Here is a 10,418-nt window from a genome sequence, read left to right as displayed (position 1 = left end):
TAACTCAGGAAATGTGAGTCCAAACCCTTTCTTTGGTTTGTACAGCAGTGTGGGTGGTTAATAAGACTTGGAAGGGACCTTTGTACCTAGGAGACAGAGAGGTGTAATTCAAGGTCTTAACAAGAACCCAAACCCCTGGCCTTATCTGGTGGGCATCTGAATCTAGGGGAGAGGTTTGAGGTAGGTATCCTTTTTGCCATAGACTTTCTACGGTTCTTCCAATAACCCTCAGGTATTCTTGAGTGGCGGCTTCTCCTTCTAAGTAACTTGCTGAACTAAAGGGTGTGATTAAAAAGGGGAGCCCAAACATCATTTCATAGGGAGAAACTCCTATATCAGCACGCGGTCGGGTTCTTATACGTAGTAAGGCAAGACGTAAGCATTTAAACCAATTAATTTGGGTTTCCTCGATTAATTTTGTTAATACATTCTTTAAAGTTCTATTAATCCTCTCTACTTGACCGGAGCTCTGGGGATGCCACGGAGTATGTAATCTCTATTTCAATCCCAGAGCCCCGATAACTCAATGTAATATTTGGGATGTGAAATGTGGGCCTCTGTCAGAGTCAATATTATTAATTAGTCCATATCTGGGGATAATTTGTTCCAAGATTATTTTTATGACCACTTCCGATGTTTCTTTAATCATGGGGAAGGCCTCTACCCAATGAGTAAGATGGTCTACCATAACCAATAAATGTTTATATTTTTTGACTGGAGACATTTTGGTAAAATCTATTTGTATGCTCTGGAATGGTCTAAAGGCCAATTCTCTTCCCCCGTGTTCGATTTTTCGCATGACTTTTTGATTAGCTTTTTGAGAGATTAAATATTCTCTGGTTGTGATTTAGCCAAATCATATATTCCAACACAAAAGTTATCTCTGAGGAAATGGTCACATAATCCTTGGACTCCCCAGTGGGTTAACTCATGTATTTCTGATAGTATTTTCTGGGCTAAGGCTTTATTTAAAAACTTGCACCCATCATGCATTAGCCACTCCCCTCGGTTTCCTTGGTGTGTTTTCAATTTTTTTATCATATCTAATTCTGCTTTGCTGAAAGTAGGTCCTTTATTCTCTGACTCTTCTGGTGTTTCGTTTAGTTTAAAAATCTTCATTGGTTTCTCCGGACTCAACGAGGCCTCCTTGGCCATTTGATTGGTGAACTGATTACCCCTTTCTTCTAAGGTGTTTCCTTTTTGGTGCCCTTTTATATGTACCACAGCAATTTCTGCAGGTTTGAGTAATGATTCTAATACTGACTTTATTAAATCTTTGTGTACTAAATCTTTCCCTTTTGAATTCAGATATCCACGCTCTTCCCAGATTTTTCCAAAGGTATGGGCTACTCCAAATGCATATTTGGCATCGGTATAGATGGTCCCTTGTTTTTTCTCCAACAAGTCTAGTCCCCTTTTCAGGGCATATATTTCGCAGCATTGGGCTGACCAATTGGATGGTAGTTTTTCTTTCTCTAAGACTTCAGATCTTTACCCCATGCTCCTGTGACTACTGCATATCCTGATGCCCTTTTCCCATCTATCACCCTTGATGACCCATCAATTGTTGCCTTGTGGTTAAGGCAGGGCGACCTGGTTCGGAGAGAAACCACGGTGAAACTACAAACTGGCCGGGCAAATCACGCACTGACACCCATGGGGTGGATGGCGAAATGCATTTATTTTCTGAGAACGGCGGCTTAAATAACCGCGGAATACAATATGATTGGCTAGCGTCATGGAGAGGAGGGGGCCCTATCTTCTGCATACATCACATGATCTTCTGTGTGGCTTTTTGGCTGACTACATTTCCCCTCTCTCCATGAGCAATTAAGTTTTACAACTGTGTCAGATTTGTGTTAGTAGAAACTTACGAACGTGTTAGTGGTAAAAGCATAAACTGTGTTAATCGTTAATGGTGGTTGCAACTGGGTTGTATAACTTGTCGAACTGGCAAATAAAATAAGTGGCTAAAATGCTTTAAGTCAACTGTCTTTGCTCTAAAAGCATAATATCAATTTTGCTTAAACGGGCTTTAACAAATTGAACTATTCTATTAAGAAGACAGGGACCGAACATTAACGTGAAAATGATAACTATAACTGGTCCCATCAGGGTGGACACAAGAGCAGTAACCCAAGGGTGTTGGCCTAAAAGGGAACTAAACCAATTTTGTTGCTGCAGCTCCTGACTGCGACATCAGAGCCTGTCTTTAAGTTCTGCCATGGATTTTCTGATTGTCCCGGAGTGGTTTACATAAGTACAGCACTCTTCGTTCAGAGCAACACACAGGCCTCCCTGCTGCATTAGCAGAAGATCTAAACCTAGCCTATTCTGCATTACCATTTTCGACAAGGAGAACAGGGACTCTTCTAATCTGAGAATGTTTTTCTGGATTTCGAGTAGATCTTCATCTATAGTCCTTTGCAGCTGCATTAGATTTTGCTTTTGCGACACTAGTGCTGAGACACCTGTCGCTGCACCTGTCCCTCCTAGGCTGAGGAGCACTGCGATTCTTATGGCAGTTATTGGTTCCCGTTTCTGTTGATGGAGACTTTCTTCGAAGTGGAAGAACGCTTTGTTGTCCGAGTGGTACAGGATCCTGGGAACGACAATGACTTGTACACAGAAATCGTTAGTTCTATTGAAGTGTTTGATGGAGACACAAGGAGTGATGCCTGTGGAGTGACAAGCCCACACACCTGGGACTGCTGGAACAGCCCATAGGTGCTGCTTAGCGAGGGTGATTGAGACGTTACAGAGCTGTTTGTTTTGGCTTACTAGATTTTGATTGCCTATACAGATCCCTTGGCCAGACACCTTTTCTAAAGTGACTCCTTTACAAGGAGTGTTCCATTTACATTGTGTAGGGCTGCTTTCTTTAGAGTAACTAAATTGTGCGGTGAGGCCTATACCTTCGTAAAAGGGTGGTTTGGCATCATAACAGAGCCAACAGGACTTGGTAAGGTCTGAGCATGAGGTGTTTAGGGATACAAATGCAGCATACAACATTCGGGTAAACAAGTTGTCTGAAGGTGCCTCGGGTGTTATACTAAAAGGCGACAAATTGCCCTTGGGTATAGGGATAATTGCTGTTAATTTGGGTGTTGCGGAGGTAGTTGTTAACATTTTCCTTAAAGCTATGGCTTTATCAGGCCCTATTGCGGTATATTTTGTTGGCAAAGAGGTTTTGGTAATTTGCACAACTGTGCCTCGGTCAGGGTAGGATGAGCCCATGTATTTGAACACTGACCATGTCCTGCCTAGAGTCCAGCTTGGGTGTTGGGGTTGTAAAACGGTAACCGTAAGGTGAGAACAATTGCTGGGTTTAGTACCGTGTTTAAACATGGTTGGTACACAGCCTTTTGGCCAGTGAGTGACTTCTAAAAAGTCGTCTTTTTTAGGTGGTTTCCACCGGTTGCCTGTTACGATGGTTTCACAGCCCCAATACCCACAGAACCAATAGCCTGGGTAGGTGCAGTAACTTTTCCCAGGGTTAACACTGGGACACCAGTACAGTCCTTGGCTAATTGGGTACAAACCGCTTAGTTTTCCATTGGTGATGTCGACTGCACGTACGGTCCAGCTGGGTGCATTGGTTTCGGAACGTCCGATGGTTGTACCTGTAAGCAGGTTGTGAAATGTCCAGACGTAGGGCCGGTAGGGGTAGTTGCTTGCTTCCGCTTGGATGGCATAAGGTAGGCTTAACAGCAGCAAAATACTGGAGCACAAAAATAGGTCACAGCAGCAAGCCTGTTAAAAGAGACTCAGAGGTTTCATTAGTTTTGGGCAGCACAGGTTTTGTGGATTTTAGAGGACACCACTTCGTGACGTTTTCTTTTTCTACCGCTGTGTACCCCCATCAAAAATCATGCGGCACGTTTGCTTGATGTCAAAGGGAAGCATGTCAGCATTGCCAAAAAGGCCATCGATCGAGGTGGAGACCATAGCAGAATTTATCCCCTTTTCATTAATGGCTTTGATGACAGCCTGCACACCCTTGGGGTTTACTGGAGTGTATGCCTGTAAATTGTTATTCATTCTCCTAACCGGGAATATGCGCACCGCTGTTTCGGGCAAATCGGCAAATGCAGCCTGAACCTCTTTCCAGTCAGTTAGCGGCATGGGTTTTGACAGGCCCCCCTTTTTTGTGCATGGCACAGGCAGACCGGTAAGTTTGGTAAATGCAGCTGGTATATTATCTTTATCTGAATAGGAATCGGAGCTAGATTCTTAGCTAGATGGGTGTCGCTGTTTGTCCCTTTGCTTGCCCCCCCACTTGTCCCATGGTACCCGCCGGATCCACCCGTACTTGCTGTCTGAGTTGGAGGAAGATGATGGTAAGGGTTTTCCGGGCAGCAGTACTTTTTGGTTGGACTCTGCCCTCTAAGTTTCCTGTGGGTGGGTTCTTTCCCTCCCCTTCTCTGCCTCTTTCCAGGGGAGCTTTTTGTCTTATAAGGACATGTTTTGGGGTGTGCTGCCTGATTGGGCTTCGTGTTCTCCTCCCCCTTTTCAGCCGCGCCCTCCCCCTCATGTTCACAGCCGCACATGGCCACGGCAGGAATAAACCCCTCGCTCCGCCCTTCTTCTTCTTGCCTGACGCCATTGTCAGGTGCATAGGGTGGTGGTCTTTCCTGAACATTTTCGGGACCCACGTCGCTAAGGATACCCGGAGGCTCACAAACATCGTCGCAATCTAACCGGTGTTATGGTTTACTGGTTAAATCGGGAGTAGGGATAGGGGACCGAGACCAAGACCGTGAGTGACTGTCAGCCCGAGACGACAAACCCAAATCCACCGCGCGATCACCGAACGCAGTCTGAGTGGCACCCCCCACCCCCACTTTTGGTGTGATTTTTAAACAATTCTGTGCTGCTTTCCACGTTTCCTGTTCTAACAAAGCCTTTTCCAAAGCCTGGGTAACCGTCCCCCAGCTTTTCAGACATTTGCTAGAGCCAGACGCGATTACATCATGCGCAAGGGTGTTAGTGCATTTCTCCCAACATCCTGAATGCAAGATGTCCATGGGACAGTCAACAGCATCCGACTTCAGCAACTGCATAACTGTGCATTTAAAATCCTGAAGCTTACACTGAATTCCCCACTGCTTATGCAGTTCAGCCACTACCTTGCCAAGCGCTTCCATCTTGGCGGTATGGGAGTGTCCTCCCCGCCAAAGTCAGTCCAGCTGCTCCGGCCGTTTCTCTCCTCCAGCGAGAATCCCGTTGCCCAGTCGCCCGCACCCGTGGGGTGCGTCCCAGGGTTTCGGCACCACTGTGTTGCCTTGTGGTTAAGGCAGGACGACCTGGTTCAGAGAGAAACCACGGTGAAACTACAAACTGGCCGGGCAAATCACGCACTGACACCCATGGGGTGGATGGCGAAATGCTTTTATTTTCTGAGAACGGCGGCTTAAATAACCGCAGAATACAATATGATTGGTTAGCATCATGGGGGGGGGGGGGCCTATTTTCCGCTTACATCACGTGATCTTCCGTGCGGCTTTTTGGCTGACTACAATCAAAAAATAAAATTTTTCCGTAAGGTAGCGGTATACTTTCTAAGTCTTCTCTTACTTTGGTTTGCAAATTTATAAGCTCTATGCAACCATGCTCCAGTTCTTCTAAGGGCTCTCCTGAGAGAAATTGGGCCGGATTTATGCTCTTGGAAGCAACCAACTCTAAATGGTCAGTGTTCATCAATATAATTTCATATTTTAATATCCTTGACTCCATTAGCCATTGCTGGGCTCCCTGACTTAGGATGGTTTTTATGTCATGTGGGGTATGTACTTTGATCTTTCCTTGCAAGGTTAATTTATGGGTATCTTCTACCAAGATAGCTGCTGCTATAGCTTGTAGACAGGTGGGCCATCCCTTTTCCACTGGGTCTAATAGTTTTGAAAGATAGGCTATTGGTTTTCTACAATCTCCCCACTCCTGGGTAACACCCCATAGGCAACTCCTCCTTCAGTATTTATGAATAGATTGAATTCTTTTTTAAGATCTGGCAGGCTTAGGACTGGAGCTGAGGATAATTTCTCTTTTAATTCTTTTACTGCTCTTCATCTTTAATTGTCCAATTTACGGATTCTGGGTCTACCAATTTATCATAAAGGAATTTGACACTTGGGGAATATTTGTCCAGCCATAATTTACAATACCCAAAAAGACCCAGAAGTTTTCTTATGTCTCCTTTGGTTTTCGGAGTTGGTATGGCTAAAATACCTGCAATTCATTCTGGGCTCAACTTTTTATATCCCTTTCCAATTATATGGCCAAGATAGATGACTTCCGGTTCAACAAACTGAAGTTTGTTTTGGGATACATTTAGGCCTTTTACACCCAGAAAATTTAGTAGATTTATACTGGTCATCTTGACACATTGTTGTTTCTTTCCAGATACTAATAGATCATCCACATACTGGATAATTTGGACTTCATCCTCTGGTTTAAAATCTCCAATAGCCCCCCTAAGGTCCGCCCAAACAGATTTGGGGACTCTGTAAATCCCTGGGGCAAACATGTCCACCTTAACTGTTGTTTTTTATTTCCATTAGGATGTTCCCATTCGAATGTAAACCAATCCTGGCATTCTTCTGCCAGAGGGCATGCCCAGAAAGCATCTTTTAGGTCTATAGTTGTGAACCAAACGTGCTCCCTTGGGATCTTGCTCAGGAGATTGTATGGATTAGATATCACAGGGTGCCTAGCAATTGTTGTTTTATTAACTTCTCTCAGATCTTGGACCAAACAGTACTTTCCTCTGCCTTCTTTATATAAGGTGTTATGAGGAGACATACATGATTCTAAAATGCCCTCTGCTAACAGGTACTCCATTGCTGGTGTCAGTCCTTCCCTGCCTTCCAGAGATATGGAATACTGTTTAATTCTGATAGGAGTTCCTGCCTGCATCTGTATGGCTATTGGTAGAATGTCAAGGAAGCTGCTTTTTCCTTCTTCTGCCCATACATCAGGGTTAATTTCTCCCAGATGTCTTTCAGTTAATTTCATAATTTGAACTACTATTTTTCCATTCCTAGGAATTATCCCTACTCCAAGCTGAATTTGCAAATCTCTCCCCAGTAAGTTTTTCTCTAGGTGAGGTAAGTATATTAGGTCCACCACACACTGTCAAAAATTTCCTTTTATTACAACTTTTTCAATTATAGACACTTTGAATGGTTTTCCTTCCGCTCCTATCACTTCACAGGTTTTACTACTTATGTTAATTCCCGTTGGAAGTTCCTGTAAGCTAGATCGGTCAGCTCCCGTATCAACCAAGAATTCAAGCTCTAAATTTTGGGGACTGACATTAAAATTTACCAAGGGCTCTTCTTGATGACTCACAGGTTCCCCTAATGGGTAGAGCCCCTGACACCCCTAATCGTCTTTGCCTCTAAGGATCTTCTCTAAGGTTTCTTGCTCTTTGGTGATGGCCTCATGTAATGGAAGCTTTTTACAATTTCTCTTTATGTGACCAATAATAACACTTTTTTTTGTAATAAGGCACTCGGGATTTTTCAAGGTTATATTCATGCCCATTAGCCTTTGGATTACCACTACAGCCTCCTAATGAGGGCTTTGGTTTTTCTTCATTTGGCTTTGAGGGCGTCTTAAGCTGGTTCTTGCCTAACTCTGCACATTCTTTGGCTACAACCACCATAATTATAGCCTTCGTTTTAGCTTTTTCTTCTTCTCTTCTTAAGTATACCCTGAGGGCCTATTTGAGTAATTAATTTATTCATTTTTCTTGCCAATCTTCTATCTTTTCCAACTTTCTCCTAATGTCTGGCCAAGATTTGGTAACAAAGTGCACTTTTAACAATACCTGACCTTTGGGGCTATCAGGATCTATATTTGAATAAAGTTGGAAATTTCTTCCTAATCAGTTGAGCCAGGTTGCTGGGGTTTCACCTTTTTCTTGTACACTGTCAAAGGCTAACTTAGCGTTATTATTGCAGGATACTGACTCTTATTCCCCTAATTATTAGGGACCGATAATCATTCATGTTCTTTCTTCCTTCTTCCTGACTTGGGTCCCACAAAGGATCCACTAGTGGTAACTTATGGTCACCAGGTGCACCCTGTCGGTTTTCTTTTCCCATATTCGTGAACCTGCAGACCGAACCATGCGAACTTCCTCTGGGCTGAATAATATATTAATGATAGAATTTATTTCTCCCCAGGTATAGGTGTTAGGATCTAAAAACTGGTCCACTTGATTTGCAATGCCTACAGGATCCTCCACTAGGTTCCCCATTTCCTTTTGAAACCCTCGAACTTCAGAAGCTGTCAATGGAGCATTTACAAATCCCACCCCAATAATTATTCCTCCCATTGGAACTTCTCTGAGTGGAAATAACCTCTCCACCTTTGTGGCCCTAGACCAGGTGTTGCAGTAGGGCCCTTCCAGATACCTGTTATCCTGTGCAGGAAACAGGTTTTGTTGGCAACTGGAAGACATATTACTATCTGATAGACTTAATTCCCAAGTGGGAGGGGGTGAAGGAACAGCCATTGGTGGAGGGGCATGGACCAAGACAGGAGGAGTCAGAGTCTGTGGGGATGTTAGGAGTGGAGGTAAGTTGGGAAGTGGAGGCGTACGTTTTGGTTTGGGACAAGGATACTGAGGGGAGGTGGTGATGAAAGAGAAATGTCAGATGGTTGGAGCTGAAGAGAAATTGAGGGCCCACTGGGGAATGGATGGGAAGGTATGGATGCTAGAAGCGGGGGCTGAGAGCTTGGCAAAGAGACCAGGGGCGTCTCTTGGTGGGCAGGAGGTGGAGGAGAAAGAAGATGCTCGAGGGGATTGACAGATGGAGGAGGAGGAAGATGCTCGACGGGATCCCATTTACTCCTATATTTTCCTTCCTCGTCTTCCCATCCTTTTTGTTCCACCATTTTGCATATTTTTATTGGTTCTTCCCTTGTGATATTTCCTTTCCAACAAGCCACATACTCAAGTTGTTCCACATTAGAACCCTCCCAAATTCTTAAGTATTGATATAATTGGGAACACATCCACAGATCTTGCGTCCCATACCACAGCCACGTCCCTGGTAAATTTAGCTCAGGCCACACCTCTACACAATAATGGATCATCTTTATTTTATTTAAATTTCTCGTAACCTCCTGAGTGTCCCATTGATTTAGCATCATTGCTAAGGGGCTATCAGGGGAAATATTCTTCACCTTGTTTCTTTTCCTTTTGATTTCACCCCCTCTGTTAATGCAAGCCCCCATGGTGATTACCTAGTTGGGCCAGAAGAAATTCTACAGTGCCTCTACCCAAATGGAAAACTACTGACAGGCAACACAACAACAACAAATAACAATTTGGCCCTCTCTAATTACAATATAAATTCGTTTTACACAAAGTTATATGCGGTGCCCCTACTCAAAAGGAAAATCACTGACGGGCAATAAAACCGGTAAAGGAAAGAGCCTGTTGCTAACGGAGTCCCTCCCCCCATCTTTCCCTACCTAACGCAAAACCAGGGACAGAGCCGGTCTCTATTAGGGCCCTGGTTGCCCCTTCCTCTACTATTCCCTGTCTCAAAGGTAGGAGTTGAGTTTGGTCCCAATGGGGTGCTGGCTGCCCTTCCCTATGCCCCTTGCATGCGATACAGCCCAGAACACCAATCTCTTACAAATGGGTCTCACAGTTGCACAAGTCCCACACACTGGTCTACCTAGTGGCTTTAAAGGCTACCACTACACCCTATCCTAGTGAATTTAAAGGCCACCACCACACCCTAGTGGGTTTTTTAGGCTGCCACCACACCCTATCATAGTGGATTTAAAAGCCACCACTACACCCTCGTGCCTTTTAAAGACTACCACCACACCCTAGGAGGTGCCTCTTCCATGCCCTAGTCCTCAGTAGACCTCACCCGTTTCCTCCCGTTCCCGGCCGGCTCCCTTGCAGGAGTCCAGAACCGCAGTACTAGGGAGGCCACACTCGCTTTGGGGGTCTGAGCTACCGGCCCCCGTCTCACTCACACTGCATTCACTCGCCTCCCATGCCCGCTGCTGGTTTCTTACCAGCTCTCCTGGTCGTCCAGGTCCCGCTCTGTCCTGGGTCTGTGATGGCCAGCTGACCCAAAGGGCCGCCTCCCCTGAGTGGTGCCGATCCCAGACAATGTCCTCTTCTGGGCGTGGCCTATCTGAGCCCCCAAAACTTCTAAAAATAACCAGGGCCAAAGCCTTTACTTAAAAGCTCTTTACTAAAAGCAGTGGGGACCCAAGGGATGGCCTATGCTGCTGCTGCTGCTTAGCCAGTCCCAACACCAGAGAGGAGGTGCCATGTTGATCCTGCCGAGCTGCACAGTCAGAGGTTCCAGCTTCACAAACATACTCATGAACTTGCTGCAACTTGTGTTGTGTAGGGGTGTTTCTCTGTAAGGTTGCTTTTC

This window comes from Erithacus rubecula (genome assembly GCF_903797595.1).
Source record: "Erithacus rubecula genome assembly, chromosome: Z".
Lineage (NCBI taxonomy): Eukaryota > Metazoa > Chordata > Aves > Passeriformes > Muscicapidae > Erithacus > Erithacus rubecula.
Note: the sequence above shows the minus strand (reverse complement) of the source record.